This window comes from Copidosoma floridanum, unplaced genomic scaffold, assembly GCF_036245765.1.
Source record: "Copidosoma floridanum isolate Cflo_tuat_1 unplaced genomic scaffold, Cflo_Japanese_pri ptg000016l, whole genome shotgun sequence".
Lineage (NCBI taxonomy): Eukaryota > Metazoa > Arthropoda > Insecta > Hymenoptera > Encyrtidae > Copidosoma > Copidosoma floridanum.
This window is the reverse complement of record NW_028321893.1, coordinates 8789777-8802191: the sequence shown is the minus strand read 5'-3', so window position 1 is coordinate 8802191 and position 12415 is coordinate 8789777. Positions and strand designations below refer to the sequence as shown.

At 33.6% G+C, this 12415-nt stretch overlaps 1 pseudogene; it reads left to right on the top strand.

Moving 5' to 3' along the window:
• The first annotated feature begins 8920 nt into the window (after positions 1–8920).
• Positions 8921–10099, top strand: LOC149374669 (uncharacterized; annotated as a pseudogene).
• Positions 10100–12415: the final 2316 nt, after the last annotated feature.

Below are 12415 nucleotides of genomic sequence, written 5' to 3'. Positions count from 1 at the left end.
GCAATTATTACTAAAGAATAATAATGATTAAAAAATATAACTTAATATAATAACTTACAATGACTTGATTAAAAATAATATAATTTTCTTATAAATGGTGCAACGTCGAAAAAATCAAAAAATTGATCTCAAAAATGTAATCTTAAGTTTTATATATCATAATTATGATACTAATAAAGAAAAAATTTTTTCTAAATAATAGTCTTGATTATTCGATTATTTTCGCCTCAGAATGTAAGTCATGTGCACTCCATCATACTGTTAGCGCATTAGTAAAAAAATTAATTTGATCAAAAATTTGTAAAAGTACTATTAACATTCCAAGCTCGCAATCCATGACTTGACTTTTAGCTTTTATATTTTACAATACAGAGAATAAAAATTATGACGTTTTGTATATTAGCAATTCTACTAGTATTATACGCGATCGGAGAGACCATTGCTTTGTTCATTTGTAATTTTATGAACATAAAATGATGGTCTCAGTTCAAAAAGTAGACAAAAACGAGCATGAAATCGTTCCAGTTATTTGGTGTTTGCTAATTATTATACCTAATATTCATTCACGTTATATCGACGGAGAATATTTTTTTCCCGTGCGTATGATCTATTATACCGGAATATCACAACTCTTAAAATTTACTGACTTCCAAATGGCTTATCAACTTCCATATGGTCTCCTTTTTCCATATGGTTTACCTACTTCCATATGGTTTATCCATATGGATATTTGAAACAAAAGCCATATGGAAGAACCACATGGAAAATGTATATGGTTTTTATCAATAGAGTTAAAAGCCTCATCCCTAATAATTGAAGGAGCTTGCTTGTGTGCACTTTTATTAATTAACTAAGAATTATAAATTTTAAAAGCCTCAAACTGTGTAAATTAAAAAGCTTACTAGTTGTTACATTATTCACGTATTGTTTTTTTACCTAATAAAAAATCATGTTAACAAGCTTTACTGTAGTTCATAATTCATGGATAAATAAATATCTTAATATTTTTAAACATGGAATAGAATAATTTAATTAAAAAAAATCCTGGTCATAAGGCTTGAACTCATAACCTTTGGGTCCAAAACAGAGTATAATATATGTTACCAGCTGAGCTAACACATGGTACGACCCTGAGCACTAAAAACTTACATATGTTCATAGAACGTACTAGAGCTTAACTTTTACTTATATTTACTACTCATTTACGTCTTATTTATTTTAATACTTGTACTTTAATTTATTAAGCCTGAATTCTAATACTAAATGTAACTTGGTACAATAAATTTTAAGTATAAAACTAATGTATATTTTTATACATCTTTAAAAGCAGTTAGTGTGAAATAATTAAAAGCAAAGACGTGAATTAAAAAATAAGTGTTTTCGAAATAACTAATAGGTCATTCCTTACTTATGCATACATCAAATTATAAAAACATATAAGGTTATCAACCGTAATTTGCAGCATTTCTTATTAATTTTATATTACAAAACCTCATTAAATACAGACAGGTATTTGTGTCAGTATCTATATGTTGTGATATAACGAATTAACATGAAATTAGAGCCGAGACACTTTGAGAACTATGGAACTGATCTAGCTCCGACGTTGGGCATCTCAGACAACCAACTCTGAGCTGCAGTAGTCAGTGCTGCTTCGAAGTGGGTTACTTCGAAGCTGATGTTATGGGACACCTAGTTTGGATACAGTGTAACTCCAACATTTTTTAATTGATGTGTATCCAAGCTAGGAGTCGTGACTACTAACTCCGTGTCATGAGAGCGCATTATTGCCAAACTAATTTGTTTCTAAAAAATTTTAAGTCTCCAAGTACTAAATTTTTTTCGGTGCACAAATGACGGTCCTTCTACCCCTACAGCTACAAATAATTTCTTACACAGTTTGTTTGACAAGCTACAAATTCAGTTGGAAATAACTTAAGTCGATTAGAGAACTTAATAAAATAAATCTTAGAGTAAAGTTCCTATAGTAATGAATGCGATAAATTGAAGGAATACCTAAGAGTCTTACACAGATATTTATACTTTATCGATAAAAAGCGTGAGCTTATACATATTGCAGAAAACGAGGTTGAAAATATCACTACTGCAGATGATTGTAAAACGATTGTCAATACTGCATCAAAAAAAATTTATGTTTCTTGTAAAATATTTAAAGGGTAGAAGAATAGTATTAAGTGTGATGGTACAAGTTTGTTAGTTTATTAAGATAAAATCAATGGGTCGAATATTATCGATTTAGTTAATGACGCTGCAAGGCTAAGGAAAAATTTTTAATTCATGGTTAGAAAAACATTTGCTAGAGTACTTCAAAAGATCAGCACTCCTCAAAAATTCGTGAGAAACGTCGACTTCTTGAAAATCTTGGACCACGGCAGTTCAAGGTTGCTGTCAGATGGGACCGACAATATAAAGTTACTTCATGGAGACGAAGTAACGTTTGAAAATAAAAGTTTCTTACCACTTGGAAAAAAAATTTCTATTACAACAAATCTAATAATAATAAGTGTAGTACAATCATCTACTCTAAAGTCGAACAGTGATAAAAATTGGCTACGCTATTAATAAATAATTATTGCAACGTAATTGTTGATTATTAATTTAATTAATTAAATTAATTATGATAAATACGCTAGAGAAATTATATTTTAATCCATACCATAGAGCAGCATTTTCTAGTGTACGAAATTTAATGAGAGTGAATGGAAATAAAAACCCTTCCAAGAAAATGAAAGAGCACTGTTGAAACATGGTGCTTACACTTACTATTCAACGAAAGTTTCCAAAGTTGTTTTATGATGTTAATACTAGAGATGAATTGTAGGAAGTCGATCTTTTTCGACTGACGTAATTAAAAAACTACATTGACGGAGTGTCTTTCATTTCATTTGTAATCGATGTATTAAGCAAATTTGTATGGGTGCAACCTTTTAAAGATAAAAAATGCCGTAGTATAACAGCAGAATTTAAAAAAATTTTTGAAAATAGTTAACCATAATCTCCCTCATTTATGTTACAAACAAATTGAGGAACTGAATTTTTAGGCAGTGAATTTTAACGCTTCTTAAAAGACAATGCTATAAAATTTCGAGTTGCTAGAAATCCTGATAGTAATACTACCGTAGTAGAGCGTGTCATTTAAATGTTTAAAAAGCGTATGTACAGATATTTTACATACAAAATTACGAATTGCTACGTAGACATTGTACAAAATTTAAGTAATGGTTACAATAATAGCCCCCATACTTAGTTAACACTAAGCACTGTAACAATATGTAATGCACAAGTAGCATGACAAAATTCAGTCAATTCGAGACAACCTCGAACAAAACAACATTATAGCCAGAGTAACGATAAATATAAAAGCGGGAGGGGTATGTAAGCATATAAGCCGTGATAAAAATATGTTTGAAAAAGGTGCAGTAAAAACATAAGAGTAAAGAGATATATTGAATTACTAGAATTTCGAACAGAAAAAATTTACATGTGTATGAGCTTAGTAGTTTGGTTGGTAAAAAAATTTAAGGATTTGACTCTTAAGAACTTTATCCTGTTCACAAAAAGCGTGTCTCGAAGCAGGAGCATAAAATTCACTAGATCTCAAAAACTAGAGGAAAAGGAAAAAACAAACAACACTTTGTTTGTTGGGTAAAATACCTTATAAATGTAACTCGTGGATAAATTTAAGGGATTTAAAAACAATGCGTCATAACTAGTTTACGGTACCTACCTAGCAGTAGTAGTATAGTACATTTTCCGAACAATACTACAACAAATTTTTCTACTCAGTTATCGAAAGAAATCGAGCTAAGCAGGAAGTAAGAGTTTGGAATTTCAGAGCTTTACGTACGACTCACTATTTTGCATCTTCGACAAGAAGAGTCAGTGATAAGTGATCCAGGTGAAGAAAAAGAGTGTTGTATTCAGCATGGTACCTACGACTCTGTACATTGGATATACGAGAAAATAAATAAAAAATAGTGGAAATGTTATCATAAAGATAAGAGTTATCAGCAGCTAATTTTAGATCATCGAGGTTGGTTTGTATTTATTGGTTTTCCAATAATAGGATCAGAACGTATAGTCCGTGAGTCAGATAGTATTTTTTGTCAGTTATTTCCTCTCAAGCGATAACTCATGAAATGCTTCAGAGAGCTGTGTTAGACAGCATGATGAACGTCAGCTGCCACTCTGTGGGTAAGTGGACCAGCGGCAGCCTCTCAATGACGTGAAAAAAAAGTGGTTTTCAATCATTTCCTCCTGACTCAAAGCTACGTCAGCTGGCCACACGAACATTCTGAAAAAAATTTCGCGTTCAGTGATATCCTCTCACTTGAAAATGTGTCAGATGATACTTTATATGCTATTTTGAAGAAATAAAAACTTCAGCTGGCTCTAAGTTGGTGGAAAAGTCGTCATCTGATGCAGTCAAAGGTGGAGTACGGGAGCGGACGTGAGTACAGATCGTTTTTTTATATGCGCAGCTGACGGGTTTTCCACCAACATAGAGTCAGCTGACGTAATTATTTTTTCGAAATAGCATGTAACCTATCATGTGACACATTTTCAAGTGAGAGGAAATGACATAACTACAGTAATTCGACATAAAACTGTATGCACATACAGAATAAGGTATTTTTTAACGTTGTATTGTAATTAAAATAATTCAAATAATATTCTTTATATATTTTCAACTATTGTAACATACAGATATATTTCTACAAAATTAATATTTAAATTAATTGTAACATAAAAAAATATAATTTGCGTACGTATTATATTGTATTACATCCAACGCAGTTTATGAAAACTAGTCCTGCTTGTACATTCTCCCTATATCTATATTAACAAAATGTAATAAGCCCCACATTTCGATTTTTGAACAGGCAGAAAGCAGTTGAGCCCAAACCCTTACTATATGTAAGACTTCTTTGTGAAGAGTACGTGAGCCATTCGATTCGTTTGAAAGTAGCACAGTGTCAATTAAATTTTCATGCTCACAAATGTCCAAGGTAACTCCTTTTTGCAATTTTTGTCGGAAAACAACGTCAAAATTTAAATAATTCTTCGAAGAAAGTTTAAATAAATGTATCGAAGTGTTTGATATTTGGAGAAAGAATAGTTTAGTGGGCAAAGACATAGTGCTTCCTACGCAGCATAATAATTTTTAGCTGTACCATAGCGAATACTACCGGCGGTTTACAGCTTTGCTGCCGAAGTACAGAAAATCAAAATGTACATCATCAACAGATGCAGTGCCTCCTTCAGTGTTAGCGTATGTAAATACATTTTTTCTTATTTTTCTAATCTATCTCTTATCAACCTACCTCGTGTTAAACCACATGACGATTTCAAACGAATTGTGAACGCGCTGTTGCCGAAGCCGTCCGATAAGCGGGAAATTAAAAATCATAAATCAATAACGTAAAATGAAAATGTAGATGAGCGTGAATGAAAATAAAATCTTTGTGATTTTGTTTTTGATAGTGTAAATAAAATAACTAATCATACCCTAATGACAATTGTGTTTGTTTAAAAGTAGTTAGTTATTGTTATATACTGTTAATAACTGAATGAAAATGTTCATGTGTATTAATTTACAAAAGAATCAAACTGTACAGTTTTATATGCATGTAGCTATATTGTTTTCACAAGGAAATTTATTTTTAGACTGCGGGAGGGTGACAATTTTCCGGTCAGCGAAAATGCCGAGCCCCATGCCGAAACCGATCTCGACGACAATGCTGATGCCCGCGAGAATGCCGATTTCGGCGAGGTCGACCGAAACCCGCAAGTTGCTGAAACATTTGACATTTCGATTGAAGCCGATCCAGATGTCACAGATATCAGTGATAAACAAATTATCTGTGCATGTTTTTATTGCGGAAAAAGTAGGAAAAAGGTAAAGGGCTGAGAAGAAAAATTGTCCGTTTTTACAGCCATTGGACGTGATTCGATTAAACAGCTCGCAACAGACAGTAGTGATTCTGATATGGAGCAAAAGTTTCATGATTTGTCACCAGGTAAAGAGTATTACTTTCACAAAACTTGTAAAAATGCGTATATTGTGACAAAGAAAGGTCTGACTGGCATTTTACAAGAAATATCCGCGCAGAAGCTTATCAACCAGTTGAATCGTTTGTTGACGAAGACATTGTCCGTCAAGAGCAATCTTTCTTTTTGAAATATTTAAATGATATGTTCGTTAATTGTTAAAAAAATAATGAGCAAGATATGGCAATGTATACTTTAAAACCGTATCATTTAAAAGAGAGATTGCTAAAACATTTTCCGAATAAAATCAGCATAATTAATTTCAAAGGTCGATTTCTCGTGAAACCATTCAAGGGTATGATGATCCAAAATGAAGTTGACAAAATTAATATTTTAGATGCCGCAGCACGTATTCTAAATGAAGTAATACATAAAATTCAACGTAAAGAGTTACCAGAACAGATAAAAACGTCAAATTTATTAGAAGGTGAATGTGAAGTACCGAAAGAAGTAATACATTTTTACAAAAAAGTACTTGCTGGAGAAAATTACCGTCGGAGACAAAAAAAAAGATAACAAGATTAGCTAAATCATTTTCGGAAGATTTGATATACGCTTTTTTTAATGGTTGAATGAAATTATCAAAACAGATTTGCCTTGGTATAACACTAAAGAGTGTAACAAATAGCAGCAAAATCGTTAATATCGTACATCGTTATGGTCATTGCTGCAGTTACAGTGTATTGGATGGGCTCGAGACCGGAGCAACATTTACTTCTTGTGAACAGTCCGATATTTGTCCAGAAGGTATCGTTCGAGCACCTGGTCTGTGTACTGGAGTTGCATTCAAAAATTACGATCGCTTTGTAGACATGACAAGTGGTAAGGATACGCTGCACGATACCAATGGCATGATCTTTCAAATTGAGAACTATGTTGCTGAGGGGGAAGTATCTTTAAATGAACATAATGTTTTCCACGAGAATTTTGCAGACAATATAATTAATGTTGTTAAAGAAGTAGCTAATACTGACGACATTGAGACAAACAGAGACGTGAGAAATATTGTCGTTTTAGCATTACAATCCCGCAAATATAGGCGAAGTTTTGATTTTATTGACCGTGAAAGAGACCATTACGCAAAGTGACCAAAACTGATTGAATGTATGCTATCACTTGAATCGTCATTGCGCTTAAACAATATTAATCTTGAATCAATGAAGCAAATTGATTTTTCATGGATGCTTTCACACTACTTAAATGTGTCGGGTACACCAATGTGGGTTGGTTTTAATAGTTTGTTGTATGATGATAAATTTCCCAAACAAATTGTTTGTTACTTAACAACAATTAATGCTTCACCGACGAATAATGATGTTGTATATGAGACCATGCTTCAAAGTAAAAAAGTGGCTCCTGAATGTGGACAAGAGTATATGGAAGTCACATAAGATCTTGCTATTGCAAAAATTGCACTGCAGATTAAAAGTACAGAAAAGGAATTATTTGATGCATTATTTATACACCTTGGAGCATTCCATATTATGATGGCATTTTTTTAAACAGAAGGTAAATTTATTGATAACTGTGGCTTGTCTGTTATTATGGTAAATACAGAAATTATTGCAAACGGATCAGTCAACGGATTTACTTCTGGCAAATATTTTAATAGGTGCAAAGGTCTGCATCACATGATGACATTAGCTTTAAAAATGCTTTTCTTTGAAAAGTTCGTCCAGGAAGAGAATGTTAATTTGCCCGTTTAATTTAAAACTTATTTAATACAGATTACAAAACAAACAAAATCATCTCAACCATCGATCCAACGAGCTGAAGTAAAAGAAATGTTTGAAAAATACGGACAATTCAAAATGAAAGCATTGGAAGGCCAACATGGCAAAACAGCACAGTATTACATGATTTACGTAAAACTAATTGATTACTACTTTCTACTCAATACGAGAATCCGTACTGGTAATTTTGAGATGTATAAATTCGCGTTATCAAAAGTAGTTAATTTATATTTTGCTTTTAACCAACTTAATTATGCACGTTATTTAGTAAGATACCTCGATAACTTGATGAAAATTGACGAGACGCATCCAGGATTATGTGAGAACTTTAACAAAGGATCGTTTGAAGGTGCTGCAGATGCACTGAAAAAAATTCTCTACGATTTTGGCTGAACACACCACCGTCGTTTCAGCGGTTTGGCCAGTGGTAGTTGCTGCAATACTAAAACAGCAGTGTGCCAGGCCGTTTCGGCTTGGCTCGTCTGCTATCGTTACACTGCCGCCACATACAGTCTGCTACACAGCCAAAAGTGCAGTGTAAACAAGCCATTCAGGAAGTGCATGCTCCAGGAAGTTTCATTTGTCATTCAAAGAACTGCACAAAATATATATGTATTAAATAACTATTTTAAGTTCAGTTTTGTAGTATGTACACCAAACATCATAATATATTAGAAACATACAAAAAGTAAAAGTGTTTATGGCTTAATTTTGATTCATATACACCACAGGCCAGTTGTATATGCATCAAAACGATATTAATTCTTATGACGTATTTATACATACACAGATAAACTAAAGCTATATAATATTAATATTGCGTATTTGGGTTTTAGGTTAGGTTTTAATTTACTTTCAGCTGTGTAGCAGACTGTATGTGACGGCAGTGTAACTATAGCAGACGAGCCAAGCCAAAACGGCCTGGCACACTGCTGTTTTAGTATTGCAGCCAACTACCACTGGCTGAACCGCTGAAACGGCGGTGGTGTGTTCAGCCAAAATCGTAGAGAATTTTTTTCAGTGTGATATGTGCGAGTAAAGCAGCAGTTATCGTGATTGCCTTTGATCGATACATTTTTCCATTGATCAAAGATACTGAACACAAACTGCGTGGTATGGTTCAAGCAAATCATCGTATCGATGGCCCTGACCAAGTACAAAAAACAGATTTTTCGATTGAATTAAAAAACAGCAATTTTAAAGAAGTGCTTGTGCAGTTTTTAATTGAAGATTGGAAAGAAGATAAAATGGCACCGTTTATTAATAATCAAACAATTTACGTAAACGCGGTTGTCTGCTATAAGTACATGGTTATTGATGGCAAAGTGGTAAGAACCGAAGAGCAGACACTTACATGTCCGGCCCACGAAGAAGCTGATACCAAGATGATTTACCACGTTTGCCAGCTTGATTTCGATGCAAATGTGTTGCTCTGACACTGACGTGTTAATTATTATGTTGGCTTATATGGATGAAATTTCAAACAATATTTACATATGTATGAAAGTCGGTGTCGGAAATAATAAACGACTTATAAATGTAACACAACTGTATGAAACTCTAGGAAAAGACATAAGCTCAGCACTTCCAGCATTTCATGCCCTAACGGGCTGTGATTTCAATCCGGCCTTTTTTAGAAAAGGCAAAAAGCGCCCGTTTTCTATTATGACTAGTTCTGGAAAAGACTTTACCAACTGCTTCATATAGATGTCACAGCTATCAGAGAATAGAGACGAACTGTTTGCCAAAATAGAGGAATTCGTTTGTCATATGTATGGCTTCAAACCATTGAAATACGTTAACGAAGCAAGAACAGCAAGGTTTCAAAAAACGTATAAACTGCTCGACAAAAATGATGTTTTTCAGTTGCCCAAAAAAAGCATTGATGGCTCGTCCCTTACACCATGCAAATCAGAATTATACCAGCATTTTTTAAGAGCATGCTTCATCACGCAAATTTGGTTGCACACGCACCTGAAGGTTCCAACCATTCATACTCCTTCAGATTATGGCTGGAAAGAAATCAAGAATATGTATGACTTCAGGTGGTTTTCTGGAAACCAGTTACCGTCATCAATTACTGAAATAACTATTCATCCAAAAAAAGGTAACTTATTTGCAAATTCTATTAATATTAATTATGCATAATACGATATAAGTACTTAATTTTTTATCTTGGTATAGATGACGATGATAGAAATATCGTGGCAGCAGATAGTTCTGACAAAAGTTGTAGTGAGTCAGAAAAAGATGACAGTGACGCGAGCCATAGTGAAAGTGAAGCTGATAAATGATTTATTAGTATTGCAAAAAACAAGAATAAATATAGCGATTTTCAAATAAATACTATTATATACATTTCACTTTTTTTTGAAAGTTAAATAATTGCATTGATCAATTAAAAAATTTCATGTATTTCTTGATATACTCACCAATTTTTATAAATTAAACACCATTATGTCATTTCCTCTCACTTGAATATGTGTCACATGATAGGTTACATGCCATTTCGAAAAAATAATTACGTCAGCTGACTCTATGTTGGTGGAAAACCCGTCAGCTGTGCATATAAAAAAACGATCGGTACTCACGTCCGCTCCCGTACTCCACCTTTGACTGCATCAGATGACGACCTTTCCACCAACTTAGAGCCAGCAAACATTTTTATTTCTTCAAAATAGCATATAAAGTATCATCTGACACATTTTCAAGTGAGAGGATATCACTGAACGCGAAATTTTTTTCAGAGTGTTCGTGTGGCCAGCTGACGTATAATCTACCATGGTACGGCCAGCTGACTTTCTTTAACCTTAGAATAATTATGTTAACAATCATTCCACAAGCTTTGAGTCAAGAGGAAATTATTGAAAATCACTTTTTTTCACGTCATTGAGAGGCTGCTGCTGGTCCACCCACCCACGGAGTGGCACCTAACGCTCACCATGCTGTCTAACACAGCTCTCTGAAGCATTTTACGAGTTGTCGCTTGAGAGGAAATTGGTCAAGGAAATATGTTGCTGGCTCACAGACTAGTACACGAATGTGTGGAAAAACTCTGACTACATTAACTACAGTAACACGTGTTATTGCGTTTAAGGAAGGGCTGCAGAGATTTAGCGTTGTTGTGACAGAAGAAGAGAGGATTATAGGATATTTATTCACGGTAATTAACCATCAAGCTTATAAAGAGTGCATTTAAGAATCGGATAAACGAATCTTGTAAAAACTTGAAACCTAAAGCTACAGAAAAAATTATGAAGCTGATTGAAGGATTGGGACTTAATGCTTTACCATATAAAAAAAGACCACAATCTTGTCGTAGAACTGGCGATGTAAACAACTCGTTTAACAGCTCGAAAAATTGAAAAAAAGGTGTTCGACATTAACCAAGTGGAAAATAGGTATGCCTACAATAAGTAAAAAAAATAGTAAGAAAGAAAAACAAATCAGGAAAGTAAAAAATATAGTTGTTCACAAAACAGAAAAAAAGGTAGTGGAAATAAAAAAATCAAAATCAGTAGGTATTTTTGGGTAATCATGTTTTTCTGACATAGTCACCCGGTCCCTTGGAACTAACCGTTGGATGCATCACAACCCTGTTTCATCGTTAAGGGACGAGAGTCCCAGAGAATTCGTGGTCAGTTCTCAAAACGAGGATTACTCGCGTCAAGGTCAAATCTTTGGCCGTATGTAGTGGTTAAGCGGAGATTGTTTAGATAATGTTATCCTTGGACAACTTCCGAAAATAATTATTTTAGGGTTTATTGACCACCAAGTCTTAAATGTGGATTGAAAGATGAATTCTTTCAACTTAAAAGAGTAAGGCAGATGAAAAAAGAGGATTAAAATGATAACTTTGTAACTAAACTCAAGTTCTGGAAGTTATATTTGTGCAAGGTTCAAGTAATATTTTCACATCTAGAACAACATTGCACCAACTTGAGACATGACAACACGTCAATGTGTCCAAAACATAAGACAGTGAAAAGACCATCATGTACAGCCTACCACCTCACGTTTAAAGCTCAAAAAGTAGAAGTACCTGAAGAATACATGGGTATGGTGTCAGTTAAGAATTGCTGATGCTGCGAGGACAGTTTTTTGATAAGTACAACTTATCTGATAAAGGATCAAAAATGGGAACGTTTTTTAAACATGAGAGCCGCTACTTTTGCCTTCAGAATGGATTGATAGAAGTGAAATAGGACGAGGAGGATATTTTTGAAAAAAAATAAATAAGATTTGTGTAATAAAAAGAACTAAGCCTATATGCGACTGTAGACCGGTAGGTTTTCAAAATTTCTATGAATAAGCATAATAATTTTTATATTGTACATTTTGTATAAAATACGTCTCAAGTTTTGTTTGTGTGCTGATATGTAAGCTTAAAATTTAAATGCAATAGTGTCATTTTTGTATTGTGTACTTTTGTATAATATATGTATCAAATTTGTTGTTTGAGCGCTTACATCTCAACTTAAAATTTATATCAATTAGTATGATCAAGTGAACAGGGAAGGCAGTTTTTAATGACACGAGGGAAAAGCAAGGTTCTCCCAGTGACCCAAGGAGCCTTGGACTTTTTCCATCATCATGCTTCATTACTTATC